This window comes from Notolabrus celidotus, chromosome 4, assembly GCF_009762535.1.
Source record: "Notolabrus celidotus isolate fNotCel1 chromosome 4, fNotCel1.pri, whole genome shotgun sequence".
In the NCBI taxonomy this organism is placed as follows: Eukaryota; Metazoa; Chordata; class Actinopteri; order Labriformes; family Labridae; genus Notolabrus; species Notolabrus celidotus.
The window spans coordinates 28,138,207-28,154,671 of NC_048275.1; positions in this window are offsets into that span (position 1 = coordinate 28,138,207).

The following is a 16,465-nucleotide window of genomic DNA, read 5'->3' on the forward strand; positions in this document are numbered from 1 at the left end:
CCTTCACAGAGACAAAATGATTTTCTTCTGAACCGAGTTTGTTGGAAAACTGTGACTCACCAAAAGGACACAGACATCTTTTGTTTGAAATCACAAATGAACTTTCAGATTGCTCAAAAGCAGGTTTATTTTCTCGAGGCTTTAACATTTTAGGAAAAGGTTAATGTTTCATGATTGACAGACATTTTATTCCAGTGCCAAGTACCCCATCCCCCAAAACAGAAAAAACTATTTCACAACCTTCACTGTGATCACTGAATCATAGCTGTATGAACATTTGAATGTGAGCTGGTGTTATTCACATTATTACTGACTGTCATCCAAACAAAACACAGATCTCACCTGACCTGAGTTTCTACCTGATCCTCTCTTGATCATGACTTTCACACTGCTGTCAGTGCAGAACATGCCAACATTTCCCCATGATCCGTCCTCATTTTTCTCAAACACATCTTCAGATATTGTTCTTTTTGATACAAAATTAAACTTCTTCGGTCTTAACCTTCTTGAAGTTCACCATTTTCACAAGGCACCCATCTCCCCCATAAATAGCACAAAGAGTGGGAAGCTAATACGTCATGATGTAAGGAATAATGAAAAGTGAACTTATGGTTACTCAAATTCTAATCCTGAAAGGGTGAGTAGGTAAAGAAGAGCAGGCTTATCTCAAATTAACTATACATCATCATACTTATAACTAATCAAATCAACATTGAACTGAATATTTTCATTCATGTCAATGATTTCATATTAGTCAGCTTTACTGTTATAAATTGGTTCGAATTGAACAATTCCATTCACAGTAAAATCATAACTTTAGCATCATTCTGCTGGCATTCTTAAACGATGCAGGAAATGTATTAGACCTTTATTTTACCAGGTAAAAATGTTTGAGAACCAGTTCTCATTTACAAACATGACCTGACCAAGAGGCGCCAACAGGAACACATACACACTCAGACATATAAACATAAAATGGAACAAAAGTGTACAAGTAACAAGCAATGTGCGCAAGGTGTGAAAAAGTATGTGTATAAAAGTATGCATGTAAGTAGTGTCCGAAGTGATCAGCAGGAGGAACAGTCAACTAAAATCTGTTGAAGTTTTAGCTTCAAGGTTGTGAGTGGAGTCAAAGTTGAGAGTTTGAGGGTGTTTTGTAAGTTATTCCAGTCGTTAGCTGCTGCAAAACGAAAGGAATTATGTCCGAAAACAGTAAAAGTACCGGGGATGATGAACTTGATGTATTCACTGGACCTAGTGTGGTATGAGGCTTGGGTGACGTGAAGAAGAGAGGACAGGTAGGGAGGTGTCTTGCCCAGGAAATAACAGCAGCACCTGTATCAGGTGCTTCCTCATACCTTTTCTGTGGGGAGTTTTTATCACTCAACCAGTCCTGTAACTGCAAACGTTCATACCATGTTGTGGTTTGTGGTGGTTTGTGTCTGTTTTCTTTCATTTGGTTAACGTCTCTTTCACTCAGCTCCTTCTGAGTCGTAACATCCCTCACTAATTTCTGCATAGTTTTCCTCCTCTTGTCTTATTTTCTCTGCTAGTGACTGGTCATCAACCATTGTGCTCTCCAAACAGACTGAGGGAGTAGTATTGAAAATATCCTCAATGTTGTTTACCGATGCTATTTGAAACTGATGTTTTTGCCACATTCTCAACAGGTAGAGGGGAAATCTTTCAATTCTTAATCTGATGTGCTTTTTTGACATTCTAACTATGGAGAATGAATTACTCTTCTTATGGGGTTTTGGTGAACCAGATTCAGTATTTAAGACAGTCAGGTAATAAGTAAGAGAGTCAGGTGACTTAATAGTAATAATAATACAGTAAAAGGACAGTGGATAGTGAAAATCTCAAGGTAAATCATGCTATATTTCAATGTTATACAAAATGATAGGAAAGGCAAGCTTTCTGATTGAACCAGCAGTAGACAGGTCACTCCTAGGCAACAAAAAAAAAGTTCTCACTCTAAAGGAGTCCTTTCTGAAATTTGTTGGACACTAAGTTTGACAATCTTAGCCTGTTAGTTACAAAAAAATAACTTTTAAAGGACTAAATGTGATCTGGTTCATTTGCCATTGCAGCTTGTTTCACTGCTACAGGATAAAATAATCTCCAGAAGCAACTCAATTTTTTTTTAATTGAGAAGAAAAAAGAGTAGAACCTAAATATAACTAAAAATAATTACATTTTTCGAAATATTTTGCTTCCGTTCAGTCTGTGTTCCAAATACTGATGTACTGCTTAGAGCAATGGGTGCAGGCGTTGAAATAACCTTTCTGCACTCTATCTGCTCCATGTGTGAGTGTGTGCATGTGTCAGAGTGTGTTGCACATTGTACATTGTGTGAAATGTGTTACAAAGACAGAAACCACTGCGGGTGGATGCGGGATCTTTGTTGCAGTAGCTCCCCCTGCAGTTGGAAATGAATTCTGGCACAGGTTCAGTAGATTATTTGGTGTCCCATAAACTTTGAATTGTGTTCACTCTCAATGTTCTGTGTTTTGTCCTGTGGCTATTTAATACAAGTCAGGCACAGAGCCCATTTCTTTGGTTTGTTTTACTGTTTTTTCATATACACACAAGAGTGAGCTGAGTTTTCTATTTAGTATATTTTTAAACACAGACATAAAAAGGAATTTTAGTTGTCCAACCAAATAACACAAACCAATGAACAGCAGCCTACAAAACAGGTTATACATCTTGTTTTTAGAAACCATTTAGATCTTGGAAAATGTTTCCAAAGGATTGGAAATGTGGAACAAAGTGATGAAAGAAAAGGCAGCTTTATTTGTATAGCGCATTTCATACACGAGGGCAACTCAATGTGCTTTACATTGAAACATTAAAAGCATTGGAGACATTCAGACAGGCATAAAAGAACATAATTAAAATGACAAATCTGATAAAACAGAAAAGAAAAGGAAAATTAGAAATACATTAAAAATTACATTAAAATTTTAATTTAAAGTGGGTTAAAATGAGCTAAGATAGGAAGGCAGAGGTAAATAAAAAAGTCTTAGTCTTTGATTTAAAAGAGGTGAGAGTTGGAGCAGACCTACAGCTTTCAGGGAGTGTGTTCAGATATGTGGTGCATAATGACTAAACGCTGCTTCACCATGTTTCGTTCTGACTCTTGGGACTGAAAGCAGACCAGTACCTGATGACCTCAGAGGTCGAGGTGGTTCATAAAGTAGGAGCAGATCAGCAATGTATTTTGGGCCTAAACCATTCAGTGCTTTATAAACCATCAGCAGGATTTTAAAGTCTATTCTCTGACAGACAGGAAGCCAGTGTAGAGATCTAAGAACTGGAGTGATGTGGTCTACGTCTTTGGTCCTTGTTGGGACTCGAGCAGCAGCATTCTGTATGAGCTGCAGCCGGGAGGGGTTGCAGTGCTGTGTTTTCATAGACATTGATAGCATCTTCCATTTTACATGAACTATACAGAAAGCCAATGAAGGAATGGAGGAACAGGGGAGACACAGTCCTGACTGCAGGTTCTTCACTGCAAAAACTCATAACTAAGCAAGTGGTTTTGACTTATTTCTATAAAAAGATGTCTCATTAGACGTTATATAAGACAATTCCCCCAGCCAAGAACAAATAGTTGTCTAAGTTCAAGAAATGATAAGCCAAAATTAAGACCTGGGTTGCTTGTATTAAGTAATAAAGGGAAATAAAAAATTAATGAGCAAGTTTCCTGAAACAAGACTCGGGAGTCTTGTTTCAGAGTCATGTTTCCTGAAATAAGAATAACATTGTAGTTCAAGCAAATCAACAATAACATTTTTTTACCCAATCTTCAAACTATTTTAACTCATTAAAAGTAATTCAGGTTTTCTTTTTTGGTTTTAATGTCTTGAAATTGAACACAAATCTAAATATGTCAGATCAATGTGGCTGTATTAAGTCTGATGAGAATTTTTGGGCCAGAAGTAAGACAAATTGCTTGCCTAGTTTAGAGTTTGTGTAGTGTTCTTTATAACCTGGCAGCTGAACTCTGAAGTAACAGTTTAGGAGAGTTAAAATTAGGCATGTCTAGAGGCAACAATATTGGATTGAGATGAAAGTTTGAACTAAAAGTTTGGACCTAATGAAACAAATAATCTCTTTGGTCGTTTTGAGAAATTATAAGTAGAAGAAATGGTGTCTTGGTACGGGTCAACAAGTCTAAAAAACAAAAATAGACTGCAGGCCATAGTCAAGATATGCAGCAGGGTTCGGAAGCAAGTCTTTGGGATGAATGTTGTTAGACCTGGTGAGGTTTTAGGTGCTCGCGGTTCAGAGCTATGCTATGGGATATGGTATGTATTTGTGTGTGTGTGTCTGGGTGGGGGGTGGTCCTCTTCCCTTCCCTTTCCTTTTTTTTTTTTTTTTTTTTTTTTGTTGTTTGTTTATTTTTTTTATTTTTTTTTCCTCTTTTTTTTTTTTTTTTGTTTCGGAGGCTACTCATCTCAGTCACTTATTTTTTGCTGGAACTAGATGAAGGGTAATCTCAATTTCATTAGTTGGAATGTGAAGGGGTTAAACCATCCAGTGAAAAGGAACAAAGTACTTTCTCACCTTAGGCAACTCAAAGCTGGGATCGCCTTTCTTCAGGAAACCCATTTGCGTGACTCTGACCAGTGGCGACTGAGTAGGGGTTGGACAGGCCAGATTTTCCACTCTAGCTTTGGGGGAAAGGCTAGAGGCACAGCAATCCTTATCGATAGGAACATTCCCTTCGAGCCCTCTAACATTATATCAGACAGAAATGGACGGTTTATTATTGTTTCAGGCAAACTTTGTAACAAGTTAGTCACACTAGCTAATGTGTATGCCCCAAATATTGATGATGTACAATTTTTTAACAATTTCTTCTCCAAACTCCCCAATCTCAACTCGCACTCTCTAATTTTAGGAGGGGATTTTAATTGTTTCTTAGATGCAGCATTGGACCGCTCCTCTCCTAAGCCTACAACCCTGAGTAAGTCTGCTAGCTTTATCAAATCATTTCTAAGTGACCTTAGCCTATCTGACCCCTGGCGTTCCCTGTACCCCTCTGGAAGAGAATATTCTTTTTTCTCTCACGTTCACCACACCTACACCCGGATTGACTATTTTTTTATAGACAGCTCTCTAATCTCGAATCTTAAATCCTGCAGTTATGAGAGTATTATTATCTCAGATCACGCGCCGCCTGTTCTCAGTCTAAATTTTCCTGATTTTGTACAAACAAGGAAGCACTGGAGACTGGACCCTTTGTTGCTCACAGACGAGAGTTTTATATCACACATCTCAAATCATATCAAGACATTTCTTAGCAATAATAAAACACCAGGTATGTCAAATAAAACTATATGGGAGGCCATGAAAGCATACCTTAGAGGTGAAATTATATCATTTGCAGCCTATAAAAGAAAGTGTTCAAAACAGAAACAAACTGAAATTGCTAATCAGATTCTAAGTATTGACAAACAATACGCAAACTCGCCCTCACCTGAACTATATAAAGAGCGCTTAAAACTTCAAACTGAATTTAACCTTCTCTCATCTCACATAGTGGAGGGCCAGCTCCTAAGAAGCAGGAGCAGTTTTTACGAGCATGGTGAAAAGTCAGGTAAACTTTTAGCCAATCAACTGAGAGGTCTAAGAGCGAAGCAGCTTATTCCGGGTGTACGGACAGATAACGGGTGTGTCACACCAGATCAGAAAATTATCAATGAGAAGTTTAGAGTCTTCTACTCCGACCTGTATCGTTCGGACTGCACATCAGATATTAATGTGATGGAAAACTTTTTTCATAATCTTGATATGCCATCCCTGGCTGAAGACCTGAGAGATAAATTAGAAGCACATATCACCCACGGGGAAATCACAGCAGCAATATCATCTATGCAATCAGGCAAGTCTCCTGGCCCAGATGGACTACCTTCAGACTTTTTTAAGAAATTTTCTGCAGAGTTGACTCCCTTCTTAAGCCTGGTTTTCTCTGACTCATTTGACTCAGGAGCGCTTCCTCCAACACTAAACCAGGCATGTATTTCCCTTTTGTTGAAAAAAGATAAAGATCCGTTAGAATGCTCCTCCTATAGACCCATTTCATTACTAAATACAGATGTTAAAATCCTTGCCAAGGTCCTGGCTCATCGTCTGGAGAATGTCCTGCCCTCTGTCGTATCCCCCGACCAAACTGGGTTTATAAAAAATCGGCACTCGTATTACAATTTACGAAGATTATTTAACATTCTATACTCTGGCAAATGTGAGAAACCTGAATGCCTTGTCTCTATCGATGCTGAAAAGGCATTTGACAGAGTAGAATGGAACTATCTCTTTCGGACACTTACAAAATTTGGTTTTGGCCCTATTTTTTCGTCTTGGATCAAACTACTGTATGCATCTCCTTCAGCGTCTGTCTTGACAAATGGCCATTATTCACAATATTTTGATTTACATAGAGGAACTCGTCAGGGCTGTCCTTTGAGTCCACTCCTGTTTGCCATCGCCATAGAGCCACTTGCAATAGCTATCCGTAGTAATGAAGGCATTAGGGGAATAGTTAGAGGAGGAACAGAGCATAAGATCTCTCTGTACGCGGACGACTTACTCCTCTATGTTTCTAAACCTGCTAGTTCCCTTTCGAAAGCGCTCTCTGTGTTCGAGACCTTCAGTCAATTTTCAGGATATAAAATTAACTTAAACAAGAGTGAACTCTTCCCAATCAATAAGGAATCCCTTAAATTGAATTACACTAAACTTCCATTTAAAGTGGTGACAAATCAATTTAATTATCTTGGAGTCTGTGTTACTAGAGAATTTAAACAACTATTCAAAAACAATTTTCTTAGTCTGTTTGATCAGGCCAAGGCAATTTTATCAAAGTGGTCCCCTCTGTCATTCTCTCTTATTGGAAGAATAAATTCTGTCAAAATGACACTCCTCCCAAAGTTCTTGTACCTATTCCAGTGCCTCCCTGTTTTCATCCCAAAATCATTCTTTAAAGCTCTTGATTCCTTGATCACATCGTACATTTGGAATGGCAAACCTCCTAGGTTACGTAAAACATTTCTTCAAAGACCAAAGCAGGCTGGTGGCATGGCTTTACCTAACTTTCAGTATTATTACTGGGCTGCAAATATACGTTGTTTACTACATTGGGTGCATTTCCATCTTGAACCGTCACGTCCAGTATGGGTATCAATGGAGGTTTTTGTAAGCAGTCCAACTTCCCTCCCTGCTCTGGTGGGTGCTGCACTTCCACTATCCTCTATTAGCCCCAGCAGTAACCCAGTGGTAAAACAATCCTTGCGTATCTGGACTCAATTCAGAAAGCATTTTGGTTTGCAAAATGTCTCACTTAGAAGTCCTATTGCCTCTAATCATCTCTTTGCTCCTTCATTAGCCGATAGTGCATTCAAGATTTGGCACAACAAAAATCTTAAATGTTTCACTGATCTGTTTTTGGACCATAATTTTGCTTCTTTTTCTCAACTGAGCCAAACCTTCGGTATCCCTAGCACACATTTCTTCAGGTTTCTACAGGTCAGGCATTATGTCCAGAGATTAATTCCAAACTTTCCTCATGAACCTCCAACTAACCCAATTGATGAACTTCTCTCTAGCAATCCAATCCAATCTAAAGGTATTATGTCCAAGATCTATAACCTCATTTCTAAGTTGAACAGCCCCCCTGTGGCTGTTATTAGAACTGCTTGGGAGCAGGATCTAAATTTCACTTTTACAGACAAGACATGGGAGTCAGCTCTGAAACGCATACACTCCTCTTCTATATGTGCCAGACATGCTCTTTTACAATTTAAAGTAGTTCATCGAATTCATATTTCTAAAACCAAATTAGCTCGTATTTACCCTGATGTTGACCCCACTTGTGATAAATGTAAAGTCGCCCCTGGCTCACTTTTGCACATGTACTGGTCATGTCCCACCTTGACTACATTTTGGACATCTTATTTTCAAACCATCTCAGAAATCCTTAACTACCAAATTGTTCCAAACCCTTTGACTGCTATTTTTGGTATATCACCAGACGATGATTTACCAAAAACAAAACTTGAAGTTTTGGCCTTCTCTTCTTTGCTGGCTCGCCGGGTAATTTTACTTAGATGGAGAGATTCCACTCCTCCCTCTCTTTCACACTGGATCAGAGATATGATGAGTTGTTTAAATCTGGAGAAAATCCGTTTCACCACAGGAGGAACAGAAAATAAATTTTACAGAGTTTGGCGCCCTTTCCTGATATACTTTGAGAAACCCACAACAGCTGTTTCTGAGTAGCCTCCAGCACTGTTTGTTTGTTTTTGTTTTTGTTTTTTTTAATTTAATTTAATTTAATTTAATTTAATATATTATTATTATTATTAATAATTTTATTCATTTATTTATTTATTTATTTAAACCAGTGCATTCTCTGCCTTCTAATTGTTTTTTTCGTCAGCTTTGTTTATTTGATGGGAGGGGAGGGGAGGGGGGGGGGGGGGGGGGGGGGTGTTACTACTATACATTAATTACTGTTCAATTGTGATGGCGTGCTAAACGCAGCCTGGCCTTTTTTCTTTTTTATAAAAACTGAACTGTACAACTGATTGTTTGTTTGTGTCCTGTTGTTTTTGTTTGTTTTTTTGTTTGTTTGTGTGTTTTGTTTTTTTTTTGTTTTTTTTTTTGTTTTTTGGTCCATTTGACTAACTGATTATTACCTTATCGTTTGTAACTATTCTGTGGCTATTTCTTTCTGTATGTCAATTGTCATGTGCTTTTGTGTTTTGTCACGAGTGTTGTTCAATAAAAAGACCATTGAAAGAAAGAAGATATGCAGCAGGGTTGCGGTCACACCCCTGCCTGACATGCCAAGCCTCCACCGAGCCAGGACCCTCAGCAAGGCCTGGTCCATCGTGGCTGACCCGTGCCATCCTCTTTTTCTTGAATTTCGTCGGCTTCCCTCAGGCCGAAGATTTGCGATGCCAAACAGCAGGACGAATAGGAAGAGGAACTCTTTTGTACCGACAGCAGCTAGTCTGCTTACTAATGCCGCATAACTGTTGTATCCAGTTGTTACTGTTGTTTTTGTTACCGTCTTGAATGTTTTGATGTTGGTGTTGTACTGTTCTGTTTGTGTCACCGCTGACTGAAAGACAAATTGCCCCCCGGGGATAATAAAGAAAACTTGAACCTTGAACTTGAACCTTGAGATTTCTGGACAGTTCAAATGACGTGAACACAAGATGAACACTGATCAAAGATTATACCATGATTCTTAGAGGTTAATTTGACATTAAAATGAAATGGGTCAATTAACTGTTCAACTGTAGTGAAATTAAGAGTTCCTTTGGAGTAAGGTGGAAATAAGAAATTATTACACATATGTGTATCGTCAGCATAAAGGCTAAATAAAAGCAGCTGAACAAATGACCAAGGGCAAGCATATACAATGACACAAGGTTTGGTCCAAGGATGGAGGCCTGGGTGCTTAACTTAGTGGGGGAGCCGAAGAAGACACATGATGTTTGATATTATTTAAAATCTTGGAATCCCATCGGCTTTATTGGACGATGATATAGCCTTTTGGAGCCAGCTTCATGTGTCTCAGAGTGTAGCCCGAAGCAAATTATACAATACTTCCTGTACAGACTATTTTATCTACACTGCCATTGCTTATGAACATACCTGGAAAGAAGAATGTAGTTGGAGTTTAGAGGTGAGGTCTATGAGCTGACTGTGAGTTGTACTTGAATGCAGATAGTGTGCAATACAAAGTCTTTGTTATATGACAGTAGCTGGGTGGGTTCCATGATTGCCTTATAGCTGATGCTTTCAACTTCTTTTGCTACAGCCAAAGCCTGCTGAAATGCATGAGGACTATTTTACTCTTGATTTAAGACCAATATATATATATATATATTTTAATTTTTAAACATAGACTCAATAAAACCAATCACATTTCATACATACTTTAACTGATCTTTGTTTCAGTTTTTTTTTTTTTTTACTGAACTTACTAACTTATTAACATACTTTTTCACTTAGCATGTTACTATTTCATATTTTCTCTCATCAACCAGCAGTTACAGTATCAGTCCAGTCTTTTCTGTTTTCATGATCTCTCTCTGCTGGGGGCAGCTGAAAGCAGTCTGTCGTTTACCTTTGTGCCCCAAGGTGGCTTTCCCTTCATTTCTCTGGGGAATCAAACACAGATCAGTGAGATCAGCCACAACATCTTTATTAGCTCTGAGAAATGCAGGAATCAGGCGCTGATCCCAGACAGAGATAGTAGTATTCACAGCAGACATGCAGACAGCCAGAGTAGGACATCTAGCACAAAAAGAAAGGGGTGCAGCTGGTTAAGAAGCATTTGTTCATACTAAGAATAATGTTTTTTGTTAATCTCTAAAGCTGAGGTGTTGTGCTTCTGCCTCTCTGGGTCAGTAAGATTTTACATCTTAAAAACACTTTACTCCCAGTTGAATAAAGGTGGAAAAATAAGAAAACAATTGTTTGCATTGTGAGCACATTGTGACGTCTGTCTATAATTCGAAGTAAGACAAGTTTCCTCCTTATTGCAAACACAACTAATTCCCTGTTCAACCAACTTTTACTTTGCGTATCTCAGTGGTGTTTAAGGGGATGATATTACAAAATCCTCAAGTATCCATTACAGTAGAGAGCCCTGCTGTTCAGAGAAGGTCTGAGCCAAAAACAATGTTTTATAAGCAGAGATGCATCACCCTGCACTTTCATTTCCCTAGAGGCCCCTGGGTTATTGCTCCCTGATCTGCCATGAGTTGAAGCTTTCACTCTCTGTTTTTACAATCACACTGAGCAACAAACTTAAGTATTGACAGAAATAACAATACAGAGAGGATTTTACTGTGAGATGACTGTCCCTCATAAATCCACAAAGTTTCAACTAGTTTTACTGCCTCAGTACTGCAACAGGGGAAGGATGGTAAGACATCAATGAGAGGTTGCCAACTTGTCATAGATCCTCAGAGGGAAAATGTTTACTTTGTTTCCTGATTCCATTCAGGTTTCATTTAACAACCATGGATGCATGCCATAAAAACAAAGTTTCCTAAATCTTTAACTCAAATCTGTAACATCATTTTCATACATAGGACTCTACCAAAATTGAATTTGATAGTATTTGATATTTTAAGTGAAAGGCTTGTGTACTTTGTGATCATACAAACAGAATTTAACCATACAATTTGCATTTCATTTTTCAGGCCGTCCACAGCAGCAGGCATTCTACAGCAGCAGGCCATCTACAGCAGCAGGGCGTCTACGGCAGTGATCCAGAGGTACCTAGTAGACAAGGGAGCTCAGGGACTCCAGAAATGTCTTTGGTTTGTTACTTTAATGGGACAGGAAGAGTTAAAGTAAGTGATATGAAGAGAGAGGAGAGAGATAGGATCCCAGTGTGTCAGTTCCCCTCGCAGTCTGAGCCTAATAGCTGCATAAATAAGAGCTGGCCCAAACCTGAGCCAGCCCTCACTATAAGCAGGTGTCTGCCTCCCAGAGCCTGTCTGGTAGATGTTTTCAAAGGAGAGGTGCCTGATAGCTGAAGGCTCGACCTCCCATACTAACTAACAATGATTAGAGACATCTTTAAAAGTTCTTATCAGACATCTCAGGGGAGCAGATACAGAGAAAACAACAGAGGGCCCAATAAAGAACCCTGAGGGGCATCACAAGATAGAACTTCAACTGATGAAATATATTTAGCAACAGTGACTGAAAATGTTCTGCCAGTCAGTCAGTAAACACTTGTGGAGTCCATTTTGATAAACAGTCTGTGGTGCTTACATGCAGTGCTAGATGCGCTGCTCAGGGTGTGTAGAAGCAGAGTTTTTTTATTATTATTATCATCATCATCAAAGCATCAGCAACAACATAATCACCATTTTCATAGCACTGTCATCATCATCATCCCAAGCATCAAACTAACAAGTGCACATTGTTCACGAAGAGCTGGATCTAAAACATTCTCCATGGTTCTCTGCTGATCGAATGTAGTTTGGTAACTCTCTCCACCACTGGGGACTACAGAGGAGGAATAACATTACTTTTTGTTATTATATCGTTATTATTTATTTATTTATTTATTTTTAGAGAAAAAAAACAAAGTCAGAATGGTGCAGTCTTTGAGACTCAGCAGGCTCTTGCAGTATGTCCTCCTTCTTCTTGATGCAGGTTGCCATCTTGTGGTTTGGATAGGTTGATACATTTCCTCCGGTGATTTATTTATTTATTTGGCCCTTAAGAGAAACAGACTAAAGTTATACAGTCCACTGAAAAGAATGCATCTTTAAAGGAACCAGAAATAATGTGGGAATGTAGAGGGTGACTCAATGGTAGAGATGGTCACCTATCAGTTGGGAGGTTGGCTGTTTGATCCCAGATCCTGCAGTCATATGCAAAAGTGTCCTTGGGCAAGACACTAAACCCCAAATTGCTCCCATTGACATGGTCAGCGTTGTGTGACTGTGTATGAATGAGATTAACTCTTACTGGCAGTCCCTTACTATAGCAGGCTCTACTATAAGTGTGAATGAAGTGTGAATGTGACAAGTCAATTTACCATTTACAAAAATAAGTTCATATGAATTTGCAAAGACATATGATAAGAAGAAGTACAAGGAAAAAAAGGAATGCATTTAAGATGAAATAACAGTCAATAAAAAATAAGAGTCACATTTATTTTTATTTATTTCAATATCTATTTGTTGCTTTGTTTTTTTTTTACATTTATTGTATTTCATGAATATTAATTCAGATTTTTTGTTTCTCTTAATTTTTCGTTTGAAATACTTATAGGTGCATTTTATCTAAATAAATGTATAATTCTGTCATTGTTATTATCAAAATGTACAAATTCAGTCTGTTAGAAATACCCGCCCTCATCTCAGAGAAACTGTTTTTCATCTAATACAACGTCATATTCTGATGAAAAACTAAAATAATTTGTTTCAGAAGTAAACAATAAAGCTTCCTTATTGATAAGAGCCAACTTGCCCCTTTACTGGAAAGGACAGGGTAAGTCTAGTCTGTCAAATTTAGATAAAAATGGGGATTAGGTTAAATAGTGCAGGTGTGACTGATATCTTTAATACCTGATGCATGGCACCAGGATAACTGTTTGAGTCATCATTCATGTTGATTTTAGTTCAGCCTGTCCATGATGAGATGACACAGGAGCGCTGGGCTGCTAACACTGTCACAGACCAGTTGAAAAAGATTCATGATTGAAACCCAAACATAACCTCCATCAAAGCCCAGACATGAGTCATCTTGTTTTGTAGTTTTCTGTGTATATAGTAGAGTCTGCTGGGGTTTGAAAAAACTTTTTGAAAATCTGAACCTGCTAACAATAGTTCAGTAACCTGATGATACCATGTATTTAATGTGTTTTCTGCAGGACTGCAGACTGAGAAAAATTTCACTCCTTACATCTTAGTTCAGAGATTGTTTGTCCAAACCTCAACTGATAGAAACGATCTGACTTGAGAAAAAAACACACTTTTGGTTTAGCAGTGTGTGTAACAAGTAGTTACTTTTCTGATGTTTTATTCCAACCCTTAAACGATTATCTTGTTCCAAGTATAAAGCTGTCTCCGCTTTTTGGTGTCTGTTTTCTCTGTTGTCCAGATCATTTAGCTTTACAGAGCAGTGTTTGCACTTGTTTTAATCTGCAGGTTTGTATTTTTTTCTCTAGGGTCCAGTAGTTCAATCTAATCAGATTAAAGATATCTGATGAGACTTGATCTTGAAAATCCGTTTGTTGAAAAATGTTTCAGACATCAGATTAGATCAAGAAACCAAGGTTAGGTTTTTCATCTGGATTTAACTTCCAGTTTGTGTCGTTTGCAAACTTTTGAGTAAGATTGGGATGCCATTCATCCTAAAAAAAAAAAGTTCAGGATTATCCTGATCCTACAGCAGAGGGGCTGATAGAGATGGGAACAAAGTGTCATAAAACTTTGAAATCTTCCAAACAACTCAGAGTTGAAACTGTAACATATTTTGATTTTTCCTTTAAAGTTATCAATGTTGCCACAAAGTATTTGTTTTGGAATTTCATTCCATATAGTTCCAAAAACTTTATTTATCCATTAGGAACTGCATTTGTGTAAAGCAACTGTACAAATATGTCAAAGAACAGACATGATGTAAGTGCATCTAAAATAATAAAACTATTATTAAACTATAGTTTATCTGCTTTGATATTAGAGTTGCAAATTAATGTTGGAATTTGTCCTCATATAGAATAGCATCATTATTGGACTACTTTCTGTCAAGGAACTCTCAGTTTTTGTGAATTTTGGTGCCCTCTGTGGGACAGAGTCTGTAGTGCAGCAGCAATTCATTCATGAACTAAACTAAACTTTCTAAATAACATTTATCCTATTCAGTTTTTATTTAAATACAAGCACAAAAAGTAAGTTTGATCAGCTGATCCTTGATAGCTAAAAAAAAGTATTGACATATCTGCATTATTCTGAATCAGATTAAACTTCTGAACAACTGGGCCTCTTTCTTCTATTGGAAAATATAAATTATTCCATCTTTGTGAAAGATTTTGTTTGAATAAAAATGTTTTGGTTTATCATTCCAGTTATCAGAGAGTACAAGAATGTTACTATTATTATTATTAGTAGTAGTGGTAGTAGTAGTAGTAGTTGTTGTTGTTGTAGTTGTAGTAGTGGTAGTATCGTATTAAGTACCTAAGTTAGAGGAGTCAATGGATGTTTGATGAAAAAGGCTGACTGAGCACAGAGTTTGACTTTGTGCCACTAGAGGGCGCTCCTGTACAGATTATACAGACTGTCATTCAGATTCCCTTTGCACGGATTCACTTGTAGGTGATCATATGTTGGACAAAAAGCTAATTTACCTTTTATCTCTTTACTGGACTTCTCAGTGGGGGGAAAAAGTTCTGAGGAGAGTAAATTAATATTTTACACTCTGACTGATCAGAGTGGGATTTTTTTTAATGACTACTCTTAAAATAGTAATATTCGAAGCCCCTTTTTTATTTTGTCTGTCTCGTTTTATGAAATTGATACGTAATTTGTTCTCATTCCTTTGATAATTATGACTGTGTTTAAAGCACAGAAAAGCACTGGGTATCTCTGCACCTGAATGCCTCATTGGTTAAGCGCAGATCTACTGACAGCAACAAGCGTCTTTTTGTCAAAACATCTGCTTATCTGCTCTCTCACTCTCTCTCTCTCTCTCTCTCTCTCTTCTGTCAATTCCCATTTGTGTCGGAGGTTTCTCTCAGATAAGATTATCTGTGCGCTGTTTATTAACCTATTTCCCTTCATGTGTGGACAAAGGGCCTCTGCAACGCGCCTTCAGCAGGCCTAATGAAAACAGAAGAATTTAGGCACACATCAGATTCATGCGCACTGTGCGCAACAGGTTCACATTTGATACAAATAACAACATTAATTATTTTAAAATACTATTTCACACTTTTTCTTTATTTTTTTCATTACTAACGTCAGGCTTTTTATTACCTATATTTTTGGTATCTTATATTCTCTACATTTGTATCATTATTGTGACTATTTTTAGACACTATATGTTTCATCGTCGAAATACGGCCTTCGTTAAATGATATTTTATTGGTGAAATACTTTCCCTCATAATTATCCATCATGGGTTTTAACTACATTAAAGTCCCTTACGTCTATCTGTGTAACAAATTAGAGTTTAAGAGTTTAAACTTTAAATTACTTGTAAATTTATGAGATAATAAATGAAATAATTCATTATGTTAAATTGCGATTAAGGGTGCAGTGTGACGGGCTGTTTGGCAGCTCTCGTCTTTGGCTGCAGATGAGCTGGAAGAAGTGCCCATCTTTCAGTCATTGATCTGACACCGGGTCAGCCTCCAGCTGCTTTATTTAAATATCTGACGTTTAAAAAGAAACACACAAGAAAAAGACAGGGTGTTGTTTATTTTTCCTCCCATAGTGATCATTTCAGAAAGACTTTCAAACAAGGCGATAAAATCAATGTATGATCAGGGGATATACGGATATAAATTAGAAAAAGAGGGCCATTTGCAGAATTAGAAACCGTGTTTGCTGCATCCTTCAACCGGAGAAATATACACAAAATTGTGAATCACCTCGCGTTGAAAAACCTTTTAAAATCCACAATCTCTCCCCGGTGAGCAAATGTGGCAGCAAGGTGCATTTATAGTGAAGCCTTTCAGATGCTAACGGGGCCATATTTCACTCTTACAACCTCCTCACATCTCCATAAAATATTACAGCACTCACAGTGATGACTGGAGGAGGCTGCACGCGTCTTTTCTCTCACACTTTCACTCTAATCACGCAGTTTGTCTCCAAAACATTGACTATCTCTCTCAAATTAAACGCAGCTGTGTCCTTTACAGACTTTATGATCAAATTTTATCCGAAAGGCCTGTGACTGTTCTGTT